This window comes from Amblyraja radiata, chromosome 28 (assembly GCF_010909765.2).
Source record: "Amblyraja radiata isolate CabotCenter1 chromosome 28, sAmbRad1.1.pri, whole genome shotgun sequence".
Taxonomy (NCBI): domain Eukaryota; kingdom Metazoa; phylum Chordata; class Chondrichthyes; order Rajiformes; family Rajidae; genus Amblyraja; species Amblyraja radiata.
Genome location: NC_045983.1, coordinates 30,849,896 through 30,862,531, shown reverse-complemented (window position 1 = coordinate 30,862,531; position 12,636 = coordinate 30,849,896). Strand labels below are relative to the sequence as shown.

The 12,636-nt window shown below is 46.0% G+C and overlaps 2 non-coding genes across 2 annotated transcripts; both read right to left on the bottom strand.

Moving 5' to 3' along the window:
- Positions 1-6,557: 6,557 nt before the first annotated feature.
- On the bottom strand, positions 6,558-6,631 carry trnat-agu. Its single transcript has one exon. It is a non-coding gene; the product is annotated as a tRNA-Thr (tRNA).
- A 930-nt stretch (positions 6,632-7,561) lies between these two features.
- trnat-agu lies at positions 7,562-7,635 on the bottom strand. Its single transcript has one exon. It is a non-coding gene; the product is annotated as a tRNA-Thr (tRNA).
- Between the last annotated feature and the right edge of the window lie 5,001 nt (positions 7,636-12,636).

The following is a 12,636-nucleotide window of genomic DNA, read 5'->3' as shown; positions in this document are numbered from 1 at the left end:
AAGAAGGGTCTGAACCCGAATATTCACCCATTCCTTCTCCTCTCCTGTCCCGCTGAGTTACTCCAGCATTTTGTGTCTATGTACAACTCCTTTGACTTTGCCCCAAGTTTATTGATCAAGTTTCTGTGAATAGATCCCTGATTTGTAACCGTGGAGATGTTTCAGAGCAGCAGATATCTTGGAAATAATGACTCATTTACTATTTATTGGGTTATTGCTACTTGAGTTTCCTTATGGTCTGTTAGGTAATTCGCAGTTTCAGTTTAGCTTCAGTTTCAAACCCTTAATTTATTCTCTTCTTAGTATCGTTTCAGTCATTTGTTTAATTAAAGCAGAAAGAGAAAAAATCTTGTTCGTGAAATTGATGAGCCCAAACAATATTTGCATATTGATTGATTGATTGATTGAGAGACACAGCATTGAAGAAACAGGCCCTTCGGCCCACTTAGTCCATGCCGACTATTGATCACCTGTTCACACAAATTCTGTGTTATCCCACTTTTGCATCTACTCTCCACACACTAAGGTCAATTACCCTACAAACCCACATGTCTTTGGAGTGTGGGAGGAAACCAGAGCACCCGGAGCAAACCCACGTGGTCACAGGGAGCACGTGCAAACTCCGTACAGACAGTACCTGAGGTCACGATCGAACCTGGGTCTCTGGCGCTTTGAGGCATCAGTTGTCCATTCTGCCGAAAGAAAATTGTGTGACTAAATAAGCAGATCAAGGAGTATTGAATAACCGAATACTTATTGAATAATATGTATTGATTAATCGATGAAAGACCCAGCTTGGACACAGGCCCTTTGGACCATTCAAGAAGTATTGAATAACCGAAAATAGACACAAACTGCTGGAGTAACTTGACAGGTCAGGCAGCATCTCCAGTGGTCCGATGAAAGGTCTCGTCCTGAAACGTCACCCATTCCTTCTCTCCAGAGATGCTGCCTGTCCCGCTGAGTTACTCCAGCTTTTTGTGTCTATCTTCAGTTTAAACCCACATCTGCAGTTCCTTCTTACACAACTAAATTTGGCAGTTAGGCCTATAAACAGCTTATAGGACGATGGTCTGCCATAGACACCAACAGCAAGGAATGATAAGTTCATAAGTGATAGGAGCAGAATTAGGTCATTTGGCCCGTAAAGGCACGGCATGGTGGCGCAGCGGTAGACTTGCTGCCTTACAGCGCTTGCTGCGCCAGAGACCTGGGTTTGGCCCCGACTGCGGGTGCTATCTGTACGCAGTTTGTACGTTCTTCCCGTGAGCGCGTGAGTTTTCTCCGAGATCTTTGGTTTCATCTCACTCTCCAAAGATATACAGGTTTGTACGTTAATTGACGTGGTCTAACTGTAAATTGGCCCTAGTGTGTGTAGACTAGTGTTAATATGCGGGGATCGCTGGTCGGTGCGGACTCAGTGGGCTGAAGGGCCTGTTTCCCCTCTGTATCAAATAACAGGTCAGTGGGGGCGCAGCAAGCCGGCAGCCCTGCCAGCAGCGTGTGTGTTTTTCCTACTTTTTATGGGGGTTTTTGTGTGTTTTAATGTATGTTTTTAATGTCTCTCTGTGTGTCTTGTGTGGGGGGTGGTGTGGGGGGGTAAGGGGGAATCCGTTTCAGTCGTCTCCTCCACGGAGAGGTGACTTTTTCCATGTTGCCACCCCCGTGGCCTAACATCGAGGATCGGTGCGGCCTTTCCTGGAGACGTGCCCGGGGCTTCAGTTGCGGGCACAGCGTGGTCTCTCGTCGCGGAGCGGGTGAGCCCTCGCCAGGGGTCACCGGAGGGGAGCGCTCCGTTCACTGGCCCGCGGCAGCCTGAAGCCGGGGTCTGCAGAGCTTCAGCCGGCGCGGCGTCCTGGGCCTGGGATCCCTCGTTGGGGACCCGGGACGAGAAGAGCTCCAACCGCCGGCCCGCGGCATACTTCTACTGCGGGCGCGGCGCGGTCTTACCATCAGATGTTGCCCGTCTCGAAACGAGCGTAGAAGGAGTTCAGGTCATCAGTTAGGGAGGTGCCGGCACTTCCGGTTGAGGGGGGGGGGGCTGCTCCGGGAGTTGGTTACAGTCCTTAGCCCCTGCCGTAGACGTCTGGTGTCCTGCTGCACCATCTGTGACTCCATCTTGTCTCTGTACCTCCTTTTTGTGTCCTTCACCGCCCTTCGCAGTCGGTAGGACTCTACCTTGTAGACATCCATATTTCCGGATGCCAGGCCCGAGTTGTAAGCAGCGGTGCGAACATTCAAGGCAACACGAACGGACCTGTCCACCCAGAGGATCTGACATGGACATCACACGCTGCAGCACTGGTGAGTAAGGCAAGGCAGCGCCTTTACCACCTCAGGCTATTGAGGAAATTTAGAGTGTCTCTGAGGATCCTCCGGTGCTTCTACTCAGCGACTCTTGTCCGGAAACATCACGATTTGTTTTGGGAACTGCTCTGCCCAGGACAGGAAGGCTCTGCAGAGAGTAGTGCGTTCGGCCAAACGCACTATGGGAACTACACTCGCCCCCCTGGAGGATCTATACATCAGAAGGGGCAACTCCAGAGGCAACAAGATCATGGGAGACCCCTTCCACCCCAGCAACGGACTGTTCCAGCTGCTACGGTCAGGCAAACGCCTCCGTTGCCATGTTGTGAAAACGGAGAGGATGAGAAGGAGTTTCTTCCCAGAGGCCATTAGGACTGTAAACTCCTATCTCACCGGGGGACTAACTTTACTGTACCAATTTACTGTTGTGTCTTTTTTAATTTGCTGTTATTTCTTTTTTTCCTCCCACAAATATGTAATATGTGAATATGTGATTCTGATCCATTCTGTTTTGTACTTTTTTGCACAAATCCGCAAGCATTGCCACTTTTCATTTCACTGCACATCTCGTATGTGTATGTGACGAATAAACCTGACTGGACTTGACTTGACTTGTGTACCAGCACCATTTTGTCTGCAATAATACACCACCTGCAATCAACTTATAATGGGGAGAAGGAATGGGTGACGTTTCGGGTTGAGACCTTTCTTCAGATTGATCAGTCTGAAGGGTCTCAACCCGAAACGTCATCCATTCCTTCTCTCCAGATATGCTGCCTATCCCGCTGAGTTACTCCAGTATTTTGTGTCTGTCTTCGATTAAACCAGCATCTGCTGTTCTTTTCTACACATCAACTTATAATGATTCTTATTGGATAACAACGTCCCTCTGAACACCAGCAGTTTGCAAACTTTCACCTTTTAAATATTCTCTGCCTTTCGATTTTTTCCTACTGCGGTGCCAAGCTCCCATTTTGTGTATTATTTATTGCATTCATTTTTTGGCCCAGCCACGTAACCTGTACACATCCTGCTCATTGTGCACACTGCCACCTGACTTCTATCTGCATTAAACATGGCAGCTGAGTCCCTCAGGCCTGGTGGGCTGGCAGCTCAGTCACTCAGGCCTGGTGGCCTGGCAGATCAGTCACTCAGGGCTCGTGGGCTGGCAGTTCACTCGCGGCTTTTCCTTGAAATTCCATTTCAAGCAGAGTGCAGGCCACCAAATCCAAATGCAATTTCATACCATTTCAAGCAGAGTGCAGGCCACCAAATCCAAATGCAATTTCATCCAATTTCAAGCAGAGTGCAGGCCACCAATTTCAAATGCAATTTCATACCATTTGGGCTTTATACTCCTGACCACGCCCCCCCCCCCCCCCCAGAAAGGGCGTTATCTTCATCATGGTGATTGACAGGCGAGAGGACCAATCAGCTGATTTCAACATTTTTAAAACATTCATACATTTTTTATTTTTAATTGGTCGGAAAAATCCTCGGGGCTGCCTCAGTGGAGGAGGACTGTGAGTAAGATGGCAAAAAATCAGCGATATATGGTAGCGTTTTTTTCTAAAATCAATATACAGCTTAGACAGGAAGTGGTCAAGATGAGACTTTTAGTTATATAGATAATGGCAAAAAGTTGCAGCAGCTTTATCTATAATGTCCAATTACCATTTCGCTAATAAATATTGGCATTTTCTCTACCACCAAAGTCCAGGTAATTGTTCTGTACTTATCAGCCTTAAGAAGGGTCAGAGGGCAGTGGAGGCCGGTTCTCTGGATACTTTCAAGAGAGAGCTAGATAGAGCTCTTAAAGACAGCGGAGTCAGGGGAGAAGGCAGGAACGGGGTACTGACTGGGATTGATTAGCCATGATCACATTGATTGGCGGTGCTGGCTCGAAGGGTCGAATGGCCTACTCCTGCACCTATTGTCTATTCTCTATTGAAACCCACATGGTCACAGGAAGAATGTGCAAACTCCGAAAAGACAGCACCTGTAGTCAGGATCGCACCCAGGTCTCTGGCGCTGTAAGGCAGCAACTCTACAGCTGCGCCACCGTGCCGCCCCATCTACTGCAGTAAGCCACTTTCTCTTTACTTTTCAACATCTTTGCCCTACTTTGCTGAATTCTGAAAGTGCCCCCAAATGTCAGGCTTATTGCTTGATGTCAATGTTAAAAGCCTACTCCTTTGATTTCATGCTATGATATGCCATAACCATGACTATTCAACGATTTTTTGCTTATCTCTATTTTTCCATAGAGGGATGCATAACTTGCAAAGTGCATATTCATTCTTTAAAGGTTAATTATGAAATCTTCTCTTGCAGCTCCTTCCATACACCCACCGACCCTTGTGTGAAAAAGTTACTCCTCAGATTCCTATTAAATCTTTTCTCCTTCACCTTAAACCCACGTCCTCTGCTCTGGTCCTCGATTCCCCTACTCTGGGCAAGAGACTGTGAATCTCCCTGATCTATCCCTCTCATGATTTTAAACACCTCCAGAATGGTCACCTGGAATGATCCACGGAAACCATTCTCGGATCAATGAAAGTTGGGCAGTTGACAACCTTGCTTTCCATGATCCAAACCACCGTCTCCTCATCCAACCCCGGGCATCTACTGCCTTTTTGTCCCTCTAGTTACCCTAGTTTTATTTGACAAACTCTCGTCATAGAGTCACAGCAACGTACAGCGTGGAAACAAAGCCCTTCGGCCCAACTTGCCCACACCGACCAACTTATCCCTCCTGGATTAGTCCCACCTGCCTGTATTTGGCCCACATCCCTCCAAACCTGTCCTATCCTGTCTAACAGTTTCTTAAACGTTGGGATAATCCTTGCCTCAACTACCTCCTCCTATGGCAGCTCGTTCCATACATGCACCACCCTTTGTGTGAAAAAGTTACCCCTCAGATTCCTATTCAATCTTTCCCCCCTCACCTTAAACCTATGTCCTCTGGTTCTCCACTCTGTCCTCTATGATGTCTGGGAGGTCTCTGTGCCTTCTTCCATGAAGACAGATATGCACGGATTGGAGGGATGTGGATCACGTGCATTCAGAGGAGATTAGTTAAACCTGGCATCGTGTTCAGCATGGGAATTGTGGGCCGAAAGGCCTGTTGCTGTGCTGTACTGTTCTATGTAAAATTATTTGTTTAATTTCTCTGTCATTTCCTTATTCTCCAATGTAACATTTCCTGCCTCAGTGTGCAAGGCCACATTCACTCTTGTTGATCATTTATATGCATCACATCACATCTTACAGTGTGCCCTGGAAAGACACAAAGTGCTGGAGTAACTCAGTGGTTCAGACAGTTTCCCTGGAGAACATGGATAGGTGAATTGTCAGGTCGGGACCCTTCCAACTGGGTCTTCTTACAGTCCTTACATGTTTGTACAGTCTTTTCCGATGTTTCTTGCTCTTTAGTTTAGACATACAGCGCGGAAACAGGCCCTTCGGCCCATCAAATCCATGCCGATCAGCGATCCCCGTCCACCAACTCTCCTATTGGCCTACTCCTGCACCTATTGTCTATTGTCTACTGTTATAGGCCTCAGGCCGGCGATCAGAGCTCTTCTCGGGTGATCCCCGGAAAGGGATCCCAGGGTCCGGATGGTAAGAGCAGACCTAGAAGCTCCGCAGACCACAGCCCCCACGATGCCAAAGTCACCAGGCCAGCGATCGGTGCACTCCCTTCTGGCGACCCCCCCCCAAGGATTCGCCCCCACTCCGCGATGGAAAAGTCCACACTACGCCCGCTGCTGTAGCTCTGGGCCCGACTCCGGGAAAGGCTGCTCCAATCCAAGCTGTGTCTCTCCATAACCTCTGACACACGCACTAATCATGAAGCTATCCATCTCTGCCTTAAAAAATGTCCATTGACTTGGCCTCCACAGCCTTCTGTGGCAAAGAATTCCACAGATTCACCACCTTTTGACTAAATAAATTCTTCCTCATTTACTTCCTCAAGGAAAGTCTAATTCTGAGGCTATGACCTCTAGTCCTGGACTCTCCCATTAGTGGAAACATTCACCCAAACCGAACCTCTCACTATTTGGTAAGTTTCAATGAGGTCAGTATGGACAAGTTGGGCTGAAGGGCCTATTTCTGTGCTTTACAACTGTAATTCTGTTTCTGGAAAAGCAGATTATTCAGATTATTCCAAAGCAATTGATCCAGGAACTGAAAAACAACTCATTAGTTATTGAGAGTTTTTGTCAGCAAAATATTCTTTTCCTGTTAGGCACCGCTGAGATTCGAACTCAGGATCTCCTGTTTACTAGACAGGCGCTTTAACCAACTAAGCCACGGCGCCAGCTGGCTCAAATGTTTAAATATATAGTTAAGAACAGAAGCGATCCGTCAGCTTGCGCTTAGATTGAAAATGTTTGTATTTGCACCTAATCTTTTATCTTTTTCTCTGATTTATCTTTTTTTTTTAACCCTAGCAACGCGGCTGCAACATGTCACACTCGGCTTCCTTCTCATTTATGAGGGAAAAGAGCTGGGATATATTTTATTTTTTCAGCAAATTATTTCAACCACAGAAAAAAAAATTTCGCTGTGTGTGTGGACATTTTTTTTATTAATGCAGCTTTTGCGCTAGTGTGCAGGGGGAGGATTGCATAGAATTTGGAGAACAGAACTAAAAGGAATGGGTTAGAATAGATGATCACTGGGGTTGCACACAGCTTACTGGGAAGAACAATTTATCAAAAGCAACAACGTTTTATATATTTTCTCAACCAGAACCAAAATGCAAAACTAGGTGTCATTTTAGAGACACAAGGAACTTGCAGATGCTGAAATTGCAAAAGATCTTACTTTACTTCCTTGCAAGCATGTGACAAATATTCCTTTTCAATTGCTTTTCCTAATCACGTGTATATTTGTTTGCACAGGTACAGTCTGCTTCTAACTCTTGCCTGCCAGTGATGTAAAAGCCTCTTTTGCAAGTTTACTCAGTCTTTGAGGGTTTTAATTCATCCCATCTTTTTATTTCAGTATTTAATTAATCCTTGAGGGTCTTATTAGGAATCTGTCGACAACAAGGCGGAATTATATAATGACATATTTATATAATGGTATATGGACATATGGACTCACTGATATGTTCTGTATTCATGCCTACTATATTGTGTTGAAAGCAAAGCAAGAATTTCATTATTCTATCTGGGACAGACACATGAGACTAAAGTCCCTTGACTTGACTTGAATGGGACCGATAATTAAAATGCTAGAAATGAGGCATCGCTGAGATTCGAACTCAGGATCTCCTGTTTACTAGACAGGCGCTTTAACCAACTAAGCCACGACGCCGATGGATGCATTTACCCAACAATGCAAGTGTAGGATGAAGGGATCAACATGTGCAAGTGTAAGCAGATCTCTATAACATATTGCAACAGATTTATTGCATGTGGAAATTATTCTTTGCTCTTTCTTTGCAGGAGTAAGAATTAGAACATATTTCACCTTGCATGCAGTTTAATTCAGCTGTCTTATTATGTGGAGGCACTAAATAAAAAACAATATAGGGGGGTTGCACGTAAGGTCACCGGGTCAAAGGGCTTGACACACGGAGTCGCCCAATCCATCTGGAGGACATCGCAGCTTCCGGTATATGTTGTTAATACACGAAACTCGTACTTTCCTACCTCAGTTCAGTTCAGTTCAATTTAATTTGTCATATTTTGGCGGTCTCAAGAACGACAACTGAACTTTTAAACAAATCTTTATTCGAAAATTCACTTTTCAGTAAACAGGTTCTCTCCACACGTCTGGCCACATCGGTGGTCAGCGCTGAACTGCCGCACGAAAGCAAAACCGCGCGAAAACAAGCAGCCCCTCCCGAGTCACGTGACCGCGGCTTCCGAGCGCCGGGTTCGATACCTGTGTTAAGGGTTTGGACACAAAGATCATAGATCCTCTATGATCTTTGGTTGGACAGGCTAGATGCAGGAAGATTGCTCCCGATGTTGGGGAAGTCCAGGACAAGGGGTCACAGCTTAAGGATAAGGGGGAAATCCTTTAAAACCGAGATGAGAAGAACTTTTTTCACACAGAGAGTGGTGAAACTCTGGAACTCCCTGCCACAGAGGGTAGTCGAGGCCAGTTCATTGGCTATATTTAAGAGGGAGTTAGATGTGGCCCTTGTGGCTAAAGGGATCAGAGGGTATGGAGAGAAGGCAGGTACGGGATACTGAGTTGGATGATCAGCCATGATCATATTGAATGGCGGTGCAGGTTCGAAGGGCCGAATGGCCTACTCCTGCACCTAATTTCTATGTAGGTTAACATAGGGTCAACGGTACAATGAAATGTTTTTGACAAGACAACGGGTCACCTCAGCAATGATATTACAAGGATAAAATTAAGGTTAAAAAAAAGATAAGATAAAGATAAAAGTAAGATAAAAGAAGATAAGATATAAAAACCGCCAAAATGGTGAATTTTTGCGCTGCAAAGAATTGTGGAAGTCGGGGCAAGCGTGAGAAACTACCCAACTTCAGAATTCCAAAAGTGAAGCGAAATGAAGGTAAAGAGAAGCGAGAGCTGAAGGGACAACAAAAGCTAAAGTGCTTGGCGAACATTGGCCGTGCAGATATCGAAATTGAAAATATTGTGAATTATCGCGTTTGCTCACTGTATTTCATCAACAGTAAGGCATTATTTGCTTTTTCTTGATTCCTTTGGTATCTAAAAAGTCTTAGAAGTGATAAATCTGGCTGTAAAATTTTTAAATCGCCCATGGTTCTGAAGTGGGTTTTCACATACCCTACCAGCTACAATGTTTCTATCCCAGAACACTGAGTTCTTCTCAGCAAATGTCCATCAGGGAAAGAATCTGCCAGCATAACTCAGCACAGCCAAGTTTAATGATTAGATTTGGCCTTTTCGATGGCTCCTACATCACATTAAATCTTAGTGCAATTGCATTTTTTAAAAAAGTTTGAATTGGGGGCTATGATTTGAGTTGGGGGCTATGGGTGAGTGGGAGAATCTTATAGAAACATAGAAATTAGGTGCAGGAGTAGGCCATTCGGCCCTTCGAGCCTGCACAGCCATTCGATATGATCATGGCTGATCATCCAACTCAGTATCCCGTACCTGCCTTCTCTCCATACCCTCTGATCCCCTTAGCCACAAGGGCCACATCTGACTCCCTCTTAAATATAGCCAATGAACTGGCCTCGACTACCCTCTGTGGCAGAGAGTTCCAGAGATTCACCACTCTCTGTGTGAAAAAAGTTCTTCTCATCTCGGTTTTAAAGGATTTCCCCCTTATCCTTAAGCTGTGACCCCTTGTCCTGGACTTCCCCAACATCAGGAGCAATCTTCCTGCATCTAGCCTGTCCAACCCCTTAAGAATTTTATAAGTTTCTATAAAATCCCCTCTCAATCTCCTAAATCTCTTATGTTACGAAACAGGTTGCGTTGTGGGACCAGGCCTCCCGTAGGGGCTATGGGTGAGTGTTGGATTATTGAGTTGGGGGATGGGGCCCAATGGGTCCCACTTGGTCTAGTATATAAGCAGAAAGTGCTGGAGTAACTCAGCGGGACAAGCAGCATCTCTAGAGCGAAGAACGGGTTACAGCTGTGCCTATAACTGGAGGCCTAGGTTTAAGGTAAGAGGATGGAGATTTGGAAGGGGCCTGAGGAAGGATTATTTCACCCAGAGCATGACTGAAATCTGAAATGCTCATCCTAAAGTACAATGGAGGAAAGTACACATTTAAAGAAGTTAACTTCACCGGCACAGCAGCACAGTTGCTGCCTTTCTGTGCTTACTATGGGTGCTGCCTGTACGGAGTTTGCACGTTCTCCCTGTGACTGCGCTAGTTTTCTCCGAGGTCTTCGGTTTCCTCCCACTCTCCAAAGACGTACAGGTTTGTAGATTGATATAAATGTAAACTGTCCCTAGTTTGTGTAGGATAGCGTTAATGTGTGGGTGGTCGCTGGTCGGTGGGCCGAAGGGCCTTTTTCCGCGCTGTATCTCTAACTAAATCTATATTTCTTGGAGCGCAAGAGCTTAGGGTGATCTAGTAAGGTGCATAAAACCATGTGAATAGCTAGAGTGAATGTACAGAGCCTTTTACCCAGGGCAGGGGAACCAGAGGACGTAGGTTTGATTTAATAGGAACCTGAGGGGTAACATTTTCACACAAAGGGTGGTGGGTGTATGGAACGAGCTGGAAGAGGAGATAGTTGATGCAGGTACAATAACATTTAAAAGATACAGGTACTTGGTTAGGTACATGGATAGGAAAGCTCTAAGGTCTAAAGATCCAGCGTGGGAACAGGCCTTTCGGCCCATCGAGTTTGTGCCGTACACTAGCACCATCCTACACACACTAGGGATAATTTACAATTTGCAGAAGCCAATTAATACCCACAAACCTGCACGTCTTTGGAGTGTGGGAGGAAATCGCAGCACTGGAGAAAACCCACGTGGTCACAGGGAGAACGTATAAACTCGGTGCAGACAGCACCCGTAGTCAGGATCGAACCTGGGTCTCTGGCGCTGTGAGGCAGCAACTCTACCGCTGTGCCACCTGTTGCAGGTTGAAGTGTCTGGTTAGATGCTGCATAACTCCATGAAAAATATTTTCTGCTTCATCCTCTTTCAGGAAAAATGTTGCATAAATGACCTTTAAGGGTGGTTTCATAATATTTCCTCCACTTCACTGGTGTCCCGTCTCCTGACAGGAATCTGAGTCCGTTTTATAATATGGAAACTTATGTTGTTTTGAAAGAATTGAAAGATACAGCCTGGAAACAGCCCATTTCAAGTTCAAGTTCAAGTGAGTTTATTGTCATGTGTCCCTGTATAGGACAATGAAATTCTTGCTTTGCTTAAGCACACAGAAAATAGTAGGCATTTACTACAAAACAGATAAATGTGTCCATATACCATGATATAAATATATACACACATGAATAAATAAACTGGTAAAGTGCAAATAACAGAAAGTGGTTGCTAATAATCAGAGTTTTGTCCGAGCCAGGTTTAATAACCTGATGGCTGTGGGGAAGTAGCTATTCCTGAACCTGGTTGTTGCAGTCTTCAGGCTCCTGTACCTTCTACCTGAAGGTAGCAGGGAGATCAGTGTGTGGCCAGGATGGTGTGGGTCTTTGATGATACTGCCAGCCTTTTTGAGGCAGCGACTGCGATAAATCCCCTCAATGGAAGGAAGGTCAGAGCCGATGATGGACTGGGCAGTGTTTACTACTTTTTGTAATCTTTTCCTCTCCAGGGCGCTCAAATTTCCGAACCAAGCCACGATGCAACCGGTCAGCATGCTCTCGACTGTGCACCTGTAGAAGTTAGAGAGAGTCTTCCTTGACAGTCCGACTCTCCGTAATCTTCTCAGGAAGTAGAGGCGCTGATGAGCTTTTTTGATAATTGCGTTCGTGTTCTCGGACCAGGAAAGATCTTCAGAGATGTGCACGCCCAGGAATTTGAAGTTCTTGACCCTTTCAACCATCGACCCGTTGATATAAATGGGGCTGTGGGTCCCCCTCCTACTCCTTCCAAAGTCCACAATCAGTTCCTTGGTTTTGCTGGTGTTCAGGGCCAGGTTATTGCGCTGGCACCATATGGACAGTTGCTCGATCTCTCTTCTGTACTCTGACTCATCCCCATCAGTGATACGCCCCACAATAGTGGTGTCGTCAGCGAACTTGATGATGGAGTTCGCACTGTGGTTCGCTACGCAGTCATGGGTATAGAGTGAGTACAGCAGGGGGCTGAGCACGCAGCCTTGAGGTGCTCCCGTGCTGATTGTTATTGAGGCTGACACATTTCCACCAATATGAACAGACTGTGGTCTGTGGACGAGGAAGTCGAGGATCCAGTTGCAGAGGGATGCGCAGAGACCCAGTTCTGCGAGTTTGGTAACCAGTTTGGAGGGGATGATTGTGTTAAATGCCGAGCTGTAATCAATGAATAACATCCTGACATATGAGTTTTTGTTGTCCAAGTGGTCCAGTGCGGAGTGGAGGGCCAGCGAGATCGCATCCACCGTTGATCTGTTGTGGCGGTACGCGAACTGCAGTGGGTCCAGGTTTTTGTCGATGTAGGAGTTGATTTGCTCCATGATCAACCTCTCAAAGCACTTCATCACTACCGGCGTTAGTGCCACTGGTCGATAGTCATTGAGGCACGTCACCTTACTCTTCTTGGGCACCGGTATAATTGATGCCCTTTTAAAGCAGGTGGGGACCTCAGACCTCAGAAGTGAGAGGTTGAAAATGTCCGTAAAAACTCCCGCCAGTTGGTCCGCACAGGTTTTTAGAACACGGCCGGGTATACCATCA